The 14,044-nt window shown below is 40.9% G+C and overlaps 1 long non-coding RNA gene across 1 annotated transcript in view; it reads left to right on the top strand.

Moving 5' to 3' along the window:
* The window catches only part of LOC115196956 (uncharacterized), an 81,432-nt gene continuing 67,388 nt past the window's right edge, over positions 1-14,044 (top strand). The window contains exon 1 of the long non-coding RNA XR_003878937.1: positions 1-541. This is a non-coding gene — a long non-coding RNA (uncharacterized LOC115196956). The remainder of the gene's footprint in view (positions 542-14,044) is intronic.

Here is a 14,044-nt window from a genome sequence, read left to right as displayed (position 1 = left end):
CATTATACTACTTGCTCCTTCGTTTTTATTGCTATTTTGTAACCATTGCCTGGCAGTCTGTGATCTACAGGCCAAACGGTCTTTTGCGTTTTGAAAGGGGGAGGAGAATATTCCCTCTCTTTTCCCGGTCGATTTTGCGTTCTACCTCCCTGCGCATTTTCCTCTCGCCTCTAATATCCTGGTTCTCAAACGCAATGTCACCGGAGGCGGATGTGAGCGGATCTCACAGGTGTGTCCCTTGCCAACTGAGCCATAGCTCGAGAAGAATCACACCTGGGATCACCATGTGATCCCGTACCTGGGCGTGGAGAAAGTCCCGGACTCTTGTTGAGTTATCCGTGTCGTCTTTCAGCAGGAATTGTCAACCAGTGCCCCCTTGTATTTTCTACTGAACAGTGCCTTTCTCTAACTCTCCGCGCTCTCGGGAAGATAAAATGTGAACTTTACATGCATTTTGCTTGGGGACTTATTTTACATTTTTAGGGGGACTTTGAAATCTGGACATCTCGTGTTAGTTTCAGGCAACTACTGTTCTTCCAAGGTGAGTTTACGTGATTTTTGATCTACCTTTATAGCCACGTTCAGTCTGTTCTGTTCTGTCTATTTATTATGCACATGTACAAGCAAATGCGGGTCGGTTAGAATATACCTCCCTGTGTAATTCTGTTTGTGCGTAATGATTTGATGAATTTCCTAGCGCGATGCTAGTAGTGTATGTATTACTTCCTTTAACAGATCCGTTGTACAACAGCCATGACACCAGGGACAGAAACGCATGTTTTTCACATTTGTATTGACACCAACAAATAAAAGTTCGACCATAAATGAACATATTGATCGATACCTGCTACTTAGTGATTGATTGGAAGTAATTGATTTGTAAATCTACCCGTTTGTCCTCCAGCATTATGAAGTGATGCAACTGTATGGAAATAATGATTTATCGGTGAACCCGAGTTAGGTTTGAGCATAGACTTCAGTATTTGCAGTTTAAACACGTAATGGGATTTATATTCACTTAGTATAGTTGTATGATGTGCTACTGTACAGTGCTGAACCCGCCCATGTCACTTGTATGAGTCGAGATACAGTCCAATCTACAGTATATTTCCTTACCGGTAATTTGCACAAAGTGATCCATGCACTATTAATTCATTAAAGGTTCACTGTAAACTGACATCTGCCTAGATCCTTGACCACCAACTTTCACAGGCTTCATTCGTTTTTCATATGTAATAAACTACGCTTTGGTTATGGAAACATTACCACTTTTACTGGGCTGTTTTCTGCACCTCGCTTTCTCGCAGTAATGTGAAGACAGAATAATGGCCCTGTCAGTCCATAAAATGTAGAGCAGTTGGTCAATCATCAGTCTCTCAACCAGAAACATCTCCCCTCACACACATAGACAGGCAATCTCAGTGAGCCTGACCATGGGATCCCAAATGGCACAGCGGTCTAAGGCACTGCATCTCAGCGCTAGAGGTGTCCCTACAGACCCTGGTTCGATTCCAGGCTGTATCACAACCATGGCGTGATTGGGAGTCCCATAGGGCGGCGCACAACTGGCCCAGCGTTGTCCGGTTTAGGATTTGGCCGGGGTAGGCCGTCATTGAAAATAAGAATTTGTTCTTAACTGACTTGCCTATTTAAATGAAGGTTAAATAAATGTAAAACACATCTCTGAGTCTGCATGTGAGTTAGCGTGTGCAGGTAGCTACTGAAAGAAAAGCCTTTTTTTATGTCTTGATTGGTACTAGTAGTCTTTAATGCCCATTTGTAGTTTGTCTTTGCTGTGGAGAAAATGTAGAACTCATTCGGGGACTCAACTTACATTTGAGAGTTAGAATAATAGAATACACAAGGTGCAGTTTTGAAATGTGCTTGTGCATCAACAGTCACTCAATTAGCCCATGTCAGAATTTTGTTTTAGATTGGTAAATGAGTCTAGCGGCCAGCAATCTAAACATGTAGGTAGCATGGTCAAATTACCGACCGGCATGGGGCCCATTGATTGTCTGTTATCATATTAAAAATGACAAACATTTGCCTACACCCTATGGCAAAATGTGTAGAATTGCAGGAAATTAGCTGTAAAAGAAGTAGAATTGCATGAAATGTGGTATAAAATTGCAAAATCTTCTTTCCACCCAATGGCAAAATGTGTAGAATTGCAGCAAATTTGCAATAAAACATATATATATATATATATATATTTGCTGTAACGAGGGGGCTCGCTAAAGTGTTCTGCTCACAAGGTATGAATGTGGGTACGCAGCCACTGCGGCCCCTCATGATGAGTTCCATTTTTTTGTGGCCCCAACCCCCATCAAAGTTGCCCATCCCTGATGTAGACAGTAGCCCCATTCATGTTATCCTTGAATCTCCTGAGTAGTGCTGTCAGTTCGTGTCTCTCGGTCCCTGGCCCCGGCACTCTGCGCTGCTTGGATCGCTCACTGTACAGCCATGTTGTCTATCTAAATCGTCATTTTATTCCCCAGTCCCACATCCATCCTTGCCGACCCATCCATCACGTACAGACCTACTGTACATGGGATGCTCCATCTACTGGGGATTATCCCCATTAAATTACATTAAACAAATGTTCTCATGGTGGAAATGGATTAGTCCGAGTGGGGGGGTACACCGCTCGGGGGTAAGCAGGAAGGATGGCCGGGGGGGAGCCCCCGAACTCCTCAAAGAGCAAGGCTGAGTTTTCAATAAGGGCCATCTGCTCATAAGGACACACACGGTGAGGCAACCTAAAACCAGGTCTCTCTTTTTCCTTCTCTCTCTCTCTCTCCTCTCTCTCTCTCTCTCTCTCTCTCTCTCTCTCTCTCTCTCTCTCTCTCTCTCTCTCTCTCTCTCTTCCCCACAATGCCTCATTCAGGGTTTATCTCATCCTCTCTGAATAAATAGAGACACCTTATCAGTGTGGAGGAGAGGAGAGCGACTGCTTTGTGATACATGTTTTCGTCAGCGCTGCACAAGGGTGAAAAAGACAAGCATACCACTGGGGCTGCCCCAGTTTAGCCGACTAGTGTCACGTCCTGACCAGTAAAGGGGTTATTTGTTCTTATAGTTTGGTCAGGACGTGGCAGGGGGTATTTGTTTTATGTGGTTCAGGGTGTGTTTGTGTATGTAGAGGGGTATTTGATTTATGTATTCCGGGGTTTTTGGGTTATTGTTCTATGTTAGTTTAGTTCTATGTTCAGTCTAGTCGTTTGTATTCCTATGTTTAGTTAATTGGTGTTGGGGCCCTCAGTTGGAGGCAGCTGTCTATCGTTGTGTCTGATTGAAGGTCCTATAAATAGGTATGTGTTTGTCATGGGATTTTGTGGGAGATTGTTTCTTGTTTAGCTGTGTGCCTGACGAGACTGTCCAGTTCATTTGTTTTTTGTATACGTTGTTTGTGTTTTTCCTTCTTCACCAATAAAAAGAAGATGAGTATACATTTTCCCGCTGGGTTTTGGGCTACACCCTACGACACCCGTGACAACTAGTGAATTGTTTGGTCGATAGGATGTTGGTCGACCAAGATTTTTTTAGTCGAGCACTCACAAATATCTACAGTGCATTCAGAAAGTATTCAGACCCCTTGACTTCTTCCACATTTTGTTACGTTACAGCCTTATTCTAAAATTGATATTGTTTTTCCCCCCATCTATCTACACATAGCTTTTTTTATATGGCACACGAGACACCTGTGCCATTCACTCTGGGTGGATTAATCCATTGTGGACGACACATAGATGGCACAACAGTATCACCAGTAGTGATTGTAGGTGTGGACACGTTAGCAGTGCGCACAACCTAGGCTACACTTTTACAAGTTTTGGTTTATTTCGTTCTATTTATGAGTTGTCCATTTATTAATTGTTTTTTGTTTGGAGCGCTCCTGTCAATCTTGAGTAAGGACACGCACCTGATTATGCATAGAAGTAGGCCTAGTCTACCTGGCCTGCGCGCAAATGTAGGCCTATAAATGTACTCATTTGGGGATCTGATACTATTTCTGATTGTCATAACTCACCACCACTGTGGAGCTTCTCAAAGTTATTTTTGCTTCGACCTCAAACAGCAAGTAAACAAAGTCTGTTTTTACATCCATTGAGAATGACAATAGTTCCTCAAAGTAGCCTATTTGAAAGATATTTCCCGCTCTCTTTAGATAACGACTCAGCATGAAAAGGGGGAAAATGTCATGCTCTGATCCGGTGGAAGCGTCATACAAAAGGCCCACCTGATTACTTCTTATTCCTTGCGTAAATAGCCTACTGTCTTCTGAGGGCCCAGAATATTTTATACAATGTTGCAAGTTTGCTAGCATGCTTCAGCCTGACCAAGTTGAAAGTTGATACAATGTTACAAGTTCTTTGCAGACAGGCCATGCGTAGCCAATGCGATTTATAGGATATTTATTTTTATCAGGATATTTTCTACCTGCAGGCTGCAATGTTTTTATTTGTTGGCTTTATGTCGGCTATTTTTACATATTGGCAGTAGAAGTTACTTTTAGATTTGTATCATTTTCATTTAGATAGTGTCACGGGTGTCGTAAGGATTAGACCAAAATGCAGCGGGAACTCATCTTCTTTTTAATAGGCAGAAAGAAGGAAAACCGAAACAAAACACACGTATACAAAACAATGACGATAACAGTCTTGTCAGGCACACAGCTAAACAAGAAACAACTACCCACAAAATCACAGAAAAAACACCCCTCTTAAATAGGACCTTCAATTAGAAGCAACTAGGAGCAGCTGCTTCCAATTGAAGGTCAACCCAACAAATACCACATAGAAATAGACATACTAGAAATAACATAGAAATAGACTAACAAGTATATAACCCAACAAACCCTGAAACACTCTAAACAAACACCCCTCTTAAAACAGAACATAGCCCAACAAACCCCGAAACACTCTAAACAAACACCCCCTGCCACGTCCTGACCAAACTACAATAACAAATAACCCCTTATACTGGTCAGGACGTGACAGATATAATTTTGATTGACCATATTACATTGATTTTGAGATATGAAGACTTTATTATAAATTAACTAAAACTGTTTAACGAAAAAAATGTGCATATGAAAATCATAACTGGCATGGAGAACACTAGAAATGGTACGATAAATTGGCACTCCAAATGGAAAAGGTTGCTGATCACTGGTGTAGTCTATTACCGGCAACTTTAGGGGCATAACGGAAGAATCTGCAAAGGCCAGTGGGAGGAGGAGGGTCAGAAACAGTTTTTTTTTCTGGAAAGGCTATATTGATTTCTGGCTCTCTCTTGAGTCATTTGAATCTTCATTTTTAATCACAGTGCTTAAACCATCAGTGAAGCTCAGTAGCCTACATACAGTTGTTTTTATTCAAAACATAGGGTGCGTCTATATATTATTATTATTATTATTGTTATTTTTTTTTTAAATTGACCAATAGAGTCAGGGACAGCCTTAATTCATTTCATAACTGGGCTGAGGGTTGTGGTATTGACATCAAAGACAAATCAAAGGTTATACTGTATCCAACACAAGATATACAAAAAAACTCAGGGAATAGAAACATTACAACATGCATGAACTGCATAATAAATATCGTAATAGCGTACCTATGTTTTTCCAAAGTGACTTTGTTTAATTCCTCATAGCTTCCCTTATATGTAGCCCATGTCAGTAGTCCTTTTAGGACATAACTGTTCAGTATAGATTTTCTAAATGTTTTTTTGTTAAGTCAGAACCCTCTATCCAGATAGTTTAGTCTGATGTTCAGCTGGTATGCTTCTGGTGTGTGTTTAAGGTCATATTTAGTTGAATATGTCCATCCTTTGTCTCTTTGTTTGCATTCTACAGGATTACAGACCTATTAGTTTTATTAATTTATATTAAAGCAAAGCCTTAATCCTGCTAAGCAAGGTAAAGCCTGTCCCCACCACCCCACCTCACCTCACCCCAAAACCAGTCTGCTACTCCAGCTTATCTCATGGTGATGACCTTAAATGTTCCATACCAGTAATCCGAATGGGTTTCAATGGCATATCAACAGCTACTTGTCATGGTTCTTGTACAACATGTAGCCTATTTCGTTCTTTGTCTATCAGAAGAAGGTCTACACTTTTATTTTGCTGCAGTTATGGTGATTGGGAGAATAGTTGTGGGTGGGGTAGGGATGGGGGTGTCAGTTTGGCATTGATTCAAGCTCAGGAGAATAGAGATTTCCTTCAGATTGGAGATTGTCTTTTTTATGGCGGGAGGATTATCCTGTGATGAGGCGGCGTCATGCTGAGGTGGTTCTGTGATCTCATCCCTTAGCATTTGTGGCTGCCACCCATCCCTTGTTTTAATGCCCTTGGCCTTAATGGCCCCATCCCAAACCTATCCTTGGCCTCCTATCCTCTCCCCTTCAAGCTCTGTCATGTTGCTGCCTTCCGCTCGTTTCGGGTCGGCTGGCGCCTACTCCCTTAATAAAAGACCTTTGCTTGAAAAACAATAAAAAAAGTGTCAATAGTACTGTTTGTCCATCTTGACATGCCGTAGCCAGTATACACTTCCTTAAAATAGTCACAACTCAAGAAGTCTGTCATAAATGTTTGTTTTTGCTGAGGACATCTAAGTCGCGCAATTTTACATCTAACTAAGATGTTTTCTGCAGTATTTCTGAAGTGAAAAAATTTGCATTAAAATGATTTGTCTCTCGTTGAATGACAACAAACACTTAATTGAAGCATCCCTACTGTTGACCAATCACAGATGAGGCTTTATGCCTCACACTGAATAACAATGAATCACAGAAGAAGCTCAGTAAAGAAAATTGTCTCTTGCAAAATCAGGGATAATCCAAAAACACCAAAAAAACACAGTTTACTGAAGAATTTGCAGATCATTTTGGTTAGTGGTTGTAACACATAAATGCCTATACACCACATACACTCCCCTACATATTTATTTGGACAGTGAATCTAAAACTTTTAATTTGGCTCTGTACTCCATCATTTTGGATATGAGATCAAATGTTTTATATGAGGCGACAGTACAGAATGTCACCTTTTATTTGAGGGTATTTTCAGAAATATCAGTTTTACCGTTTAGAAATAAATGCACCTTATGTATCTAGTCCCCCCAATTTGAAAGTGTCATAAGTATTTGAACAATTCACATATAGTCTATTACATTTTGTCAAAATTGTTGTATTTGGTTCCAAATTCCTAGCACGACATTACTACATCAAGCTTGTGACTCTACAAACTTGTTGGATGCATTTGCAGTTTGTTTTGGTTGTGTTTCGGATTATGTTGTGTCCAATAGAAATGAATGGTAAATGTAATTTGTTATTTTGGAGTCACTTTTATTGAACATAAAATAGAATACGTTTCTGAACACTAGCTACCATGATTATGGATAATTGTGAATGAATTGTGAATAACAATGAGTGAGAGTTACAGAAGCACAAAGATCATGCTCCCAAAACATGCTAACCATGCTAACTCATAATTATTCATGATTAATTGATGATTAGTCATAATTATGGTAGCATCCACATGAATGATTAGGCATAATTATGGTAGCATCCACGTGAATGATTAGCCATAATTATGGTAGCATCCACGTGAATGATTAGCCATAATTATGGTAGCATCCACATGAATGATGAGCCATAATTATGGTAGCATCCACATGAATGATTAGCCATAATTATGGTAGCATCCACATGAATGATTAGCCATAATTATGGTAGCATCCACATGAATGATTAGCCATAATTATGGTAGCATCCACATGAATGATTAGCCATAATTATGGTAGCATCCACATGAATGATTAGCCATAATTATGGTAGAATCCACATGAATGATTAGCAATAATTATGGTAGCATCCACATTAATGATTAGCCATAATTATGGTAGCATCCACATGAATGATGAGCCATAATTATGGTAGCATCCACATGAATGATTAGCCATAATTATGGTAGCATCCACATGAATGATTAGCCATAATTATGGTAGCATCCACATGAATGATGAGCCATAATTATGGTAGCATCCACATGAATGATTAGCCATAATTATGGTAGCATCCACATGAATGATGAGCCATAATTATGGTAGCATCCACATGAATGATTAGCCATAATTATGGTAGCATCCACATGAATGATTAGCCATAATTATGGTAGCATCCACATGAATGATTAGCCATAATTATGGTAGCATCCACATGAATGATTAGCCATAATTATGGTAGCATCCACATGAATGATTAGCCATAATTATGGTAGAATCCACATGAATGATTAGCAATAATTATGGTAGCATCCACATTAATGATTAGCCATAATTATGGTAGCATCCACATGAATGATGAGCCATAATTATGGTAGCATCCACATGAATGATTAGCCATAATTATGGTAGCATCCACATGAATGATTAGCCATAATTATGGTAGCATCCACATGAATGATTAGCCATAATTATGGTAGCATCCACATGAATGATTAGCCATAATTATGGTAGCATCCACATTAATGTATAGGTGTTCAGATCGAAACCTATTCGGTAACACTTTAGTTGAAACCCAGTGTCATAACACATTTTGACACAGTCATAATCATGTCATAATATGTCATAACGGCTGACATAACCTGTCATAATATGGTCATAACACTGTCATGACCCATGTATTTACCCCTGTTGTGACATACAGTACCAGTCAAAAATGTGACACACCTACTCATTCAAGGGTTTTTTCTTAATTTTTATTTTATTTTCTACATTGTAGAATAATAGTGAAGACATCAAAACTATGAAATAACACATATGGAATCATGTAGTAACCAAAAAAGTGTTAAACAAATCAAAATATATTTGAAATTCTTCAAAGTAGACACCCTTTTCCTTGATGACAGCTTTGCACCCTCTTGGCATTCTCTCAACCAGCTTCATGAGGTAGTCAACTGGAATGCATTTCAATTAACAGGTGTGTCTTGTTAAAAGTTAAATGCTTGAATTTCTTTCCTTCTTAATGCGTCTGAGCCAATCAGTTGTTTTGTGACAAGGTAGGGGTGGTATACAGAAGATAGCCCTATTTGGTAAAAGACCAAGTCCATATTATGGCTACAACAGCTCAAATAAGCAAAGATAAATGACAGTCCATCATTTCTTTATGACATGAAGGTCAGTCAATCTGGAAAATGTCAAGAACTTTGAACATTTCTTCAAGTACAGTCGCAAAAACCATCAAGCGCTATGATGAAACTGGCTCAGATGAGGACCGCCACAGGAAAGGAAGACCCAGAGTTACCTCTGCTGCAGAGGATAAGTTCATTAGAGTTAACTGCACCTCAGATTGCAGCCCAAGTAAATGCTTCACAGAGTTCAAGTAACAGACACATCTCAACTGTTTAGAGGAAACTTTGTGAATCAGGCCTTCATGATCGAATTGCTGCAAAGAAACCACTACTAATAGACACCAATAAGAAGAAGAGACTTACTTGGGCCAAGAAACACGAACAATGGACATTAGACTGGTGGAAATCTGTCTTTGGTCTGATGAGTCCACATTTGAGCTTTTTGGATCCTACCACCGTGTCTTTGTGAGACGCAAATAGGTGAACGGATGATCTCCACATTTGTGGTTCCCACCGTGAAGCATGGAGGAGGAGGTGTGATGGTGTGGGGGTGCTTTGCTGGTGACACTGTCTGTGATTTATTTAGAATTCAAGGCACACTTAACCAGCATGGATACCACAGCATTCTGCAGCGATACACCATCCCATCTGGTTTGCTCTTAGTGGGACTATAGTTTGTTTTTCAACAGGACAATGACTCAAAACACAACTCCAGACTGTGTAAGGGCTATTTGACCAAGAAACAGAGTGATGTAGTGCTGCATCAGATGACCAGGTCTCCACAATAACCCGACATCAACCCAATTGAGATGGTTTGGGATGAGTTCGACCTCAGAGTGAAAGAAAAGCAGCCAACAAGTTCTCAGCATATGTGGGAACTCCTTCAAGACTGTAGGAAAAGCATTCCAGGTGAAGCTAGTTGAGAGAATGCCAAGAGTGTGCAAAGCTGTCATCAAGGTCTTTACCTTGGCTACTTTGAAGAATCTCAAATATAAAATATATTTTGACTTGTTTAACACTTTTTTGGTTACTAAATGATTCTGTATGTGTTATTTCATAGTTTTGATGTCTTCACCATTATTCTACAATGTAGAAAATAGCAAAAATAAAGAAAAACCCTTGAATGCCTAGGTGTGTCCAAACTTTTGACTGGTACTGTATATTGTATGTTATTGTTGTGACAAGTTATATCAGCTGTTATGACATATTATGACATGGTGCTGGGTGTCAAGTAAAGTGTTACCACATATTCTTATTTAATTTCCAAACGGTAAAACAGATACAGTGCATTTGGAAAGTATTCAGACCCTTTCCCCTTTTCCACATTTTGTTATGTTACAGCCTCATTCTAAAATGTATTAAGTAAAAACAAATCCTCATCAATCTACACACAATACCCCATAATGACAAAGCGAAACAGGTTTTTAGACATTTTTGCAAATTGATAAACATTTTTTACCTAAGTATTCAGACCTTTTGTTATGAGACATGAAATTGAGCTCAGGTGCATCCTGTTACCATTGATCATCCTTGAGATGTTTCTATAACTTTATTGGAGTCCACCTGTAGTAAATTCAATTGATTGGACATGATTTGGAAAGGCACACACCTGTCTCTATAAGGTCCCACAGTTGACAATGCATGTCAGAGCAAAAACCAAGCCATGAGGTCGAAGGAATTGTCCGTAGTGCTCCGAGACAAGATGGTGTCGAGGCACCGATCTGGGGAAGGGTACCAAAAAATGTCAGCAGCATTGAAGGTCCCCAAGAACACAGTGGCCTCCATCATTCTTAAATGGAAGAAGTTTAGAACCATCAAGACTCTTCCTAGAGCTGGCCGCCCGGCCAAACTAAGCAATCGGGGGAGAAAGGCCTTGGTCAAGGAGGTGACCAAGAACCCGATGGTCACTCTGACAGATTTCCAGAGTTCCTCTGTGGAGATGGGAGAACCTTCAAGAAGGACAAGAATCTCTGCAGCACTCCACCAATCAGACCTTTATGGTAGAGTGGCCAGACGGAAGCCACTCCTCAGTAAAAGGCACATGAAGGCCCGTTTGGAGTTTGCCAAAAGGCAGTTTAAGGGCTCTCAGACCATGAGAAACAAGATTCTCTGGTCTGTTGAAACCAAGATTGAAGTCTTTGGCCTGAATACCAAGCATCACTTCTGGATGAAACCTGGCACTATCCCTAGGGTGAAGCATTGCGGTGGCAGCATCATGCTGTGGGGATGTTTTTCAGCAGCAGGGACTGAGACTAGTCAGGATCGAGGGAATGATGAACGGAGCAAAGTACAGAGAGATCCTTGATGGAAACCTGCTTCAGAGCCCTCAGGACCTCAGACTGGGGTGAAGATTCACCTTCCAACAGAACAACGACCCTAGGCACACAGCCAAGACAACACAGGAGTGGCTTCGGGACAAGTCTCTGAATGTTCTTGAGTGGTACAGCCAGAGCCCAGACTTGAACCCAATCAAACATCTCTGAAGTGTCCTGAAAATAGCTATGCAGCGACGCTCCCCATCCTACCTGACAGAGCTTGAGAGGATCTGCAGAGAAGAATGGGAGAAACTCCCCAAATACAGGTGTGCCAAGCTTGTAGCGTCATACCCAAGAAGACACAAGGCTGAAATCGCTGCAAAGGTGCTTCAACAAAGTACTGAGTAAAAGGTCTGAATACTTTTGTAAATGTAATATTTCCAAATGTTCTAAAAACCTGTTTTTTGCTTTGTCATTATGGGGTATTGTGTGTGGATTGATGAGGAAAAAAACTAGGGATGCACAATATATCTGTAAGCATATCGGAATCGGCCGATATTAGCTAAAAATGGCAACATCGGCATCGGTCCGATGTCTAGTTTAACGCCGATATGCAAAACCGATGTCAACACTGACGTGCATACCTATATAACGTAGATAGATGACGTAATGTCATGATTGGGCGGCAGGTAGCCTAGTGGTTAGAGCATTGGGCCAGTAACTGAAAGGTTGCTGGATCGAATCCCTGAGCTGACAAGGTAAAAATCTGTTTTTCTGCCCCTGAGCAAAGCGGTTAACTGACTGTTCCTCGGGTGCTGTGGATGTTGATTAAGGCAGCCCCCCGCACATCTCTGATTTAGAGGGGTTGGGTTAAATGCGGAAGACACATTTCAGTTGAAGGCATTGTTGTCAACTTTTCCCCCTAATGACGCCACGAAAAATACAGTGCTACACAGAACTAAAGCAGAAAAATACTAAGCGCACACTTCCAACAACTAAACAAGTTGAAGTCGAGCAGTCATTTTAAAGAGTAAGAAAATTTCAGCGAGACAACTCAAAGGCGAAATACATTAAAGCCAAGATAATGGAATTAATTGCCCTTGACAATCAACCGTTCTCTGTCGTGGATGATGTTGGCTTTCGCCGACTGGTCGAGCTCCTCGAGCCCCGGTACACACTACCAAGCAGACACTATTTTTCAGAAGTTACCGGAGTTACACAGTATTTTTGAAACGCACATCTATGAGCTACTTGCTATGGACGTCACTGCTATTAGCTTCACGACTGACATTTGGACCAGCGATGTCAGCCCCATGAGCATGCTGAGTCTGACAGCACAATGGGTCGATGAGGATTTCGTACTGAGGATAGCCGTATTGCATGCTCAAGAATGTGCTGGTTGCCATACCGCTGCTGCCATTTCAATGGCATTTGAGAACATGTTTGAAACTTGGAAATATGATCACACTCCTAGTGCCATTCGAACAACTGACTGGAGAAATAATCAAATCAACTGCGTCTGCAGCAGACGTGATAATCCCTGTCATGGGACTCCTGCTCAACAAAACTGTCTACACAGATCGTGGGGTTAAAACTTATAAAAGTACTCGAGGCTGTGAACAAGCGATTTGGTGGAATTCTCTCTGAGCCTTTTTACTGTGTCACCACCATGCTTGATGCTAGGTACAAGGACCGCTACTTCGATGCAGACAAGAAACAGGGTTTACGTGAAATGTTACAGACACAGCTGGACAAGATGGAAACGGACACAGTGACAGTGCGCACCGAGGAAGAGAGGCCACGGACAGACAGAGCTGAAACTTCACTGCTTGACATCCTGGTTGAAAATGAACAACGAAACAGCACAGCAAGTAAGTGAAAGAAATAGGTTTTGATTATGTTTTACTGGTAATGGGGACATAAGTAAATGTCAACGAAATAACTTTTTGGTCAGTGTGTGTGTGCTTGTGTTTCAACTATTTAACTGCACTAGGATGGGCCACTAAAATTTTAAATATTGGTTATCGGGTCTCGGTATTGGGGTTTTTGGCAAGGAAAATATCGGGTATCGGCCAAAAATGTCATATCGGTGCATCCCTAAAAAAAATTATAATTCAAGATTAGAATAAAGCTATAACGTAATAAAATGTGACAAAAGTCAAGGGGTCTGAATACTTTCCGAATGCACTGTATGTATGAAAATAACCTCAAATAAAAGGCAACATTATGCACGGTGGCCTCATATAAAACATTTAATCTCAAATCTAAAATGCTGGAGTATAGAGCCAAATGAAAGGTTTCAACTTCACGGTCCAAATACATACGTAGGTGAGTGTAGCCCCTGACATTCCATCCCCATGCCATTGAACTCAGTTACAGCTGATTTTATTTGTATTTATTTGACCGTTATTTTACCAGGTAAGTTGACTGAGAACACATTGTCATTTACAGCAACGACCTGGGGAATAGTTTCAGGGGAGAGGAGGGGGGATGAATGAGCCTATTGTAAGCTGATAGCAAAGCCACTGTGCTAATTACAGGCCTAAGTTGGGAGATCACATTCACTCTCACGGTTCGTCAACGACAGCTGGCTGCTCGGCTGGGCTGTCTCTCTGCTGTGGCCGCCTGCGGGGGGCTGGGGGCAGGGGCGT

The sequence above is a fragment of the Salmo trutta genome, chromosome 7, assembly GCF_901001165.1.
Source record: "Salmo trutta chromosome 7, fSalTru1.1, whole genome shotgun sequence".
NCBI classification, from domain to species: domain Eukaryota; kingdom Metazoa; phylum Chordata; class Actinopteri; order Salmoniformes; family Salmonidae; genus Salmo; species Salmo trutta.
The sequence above is the reverse complement of the archived record's forward strand: the minus strand, read 5'-3'. Positions and strand labels throughout refer to the sequence as shown.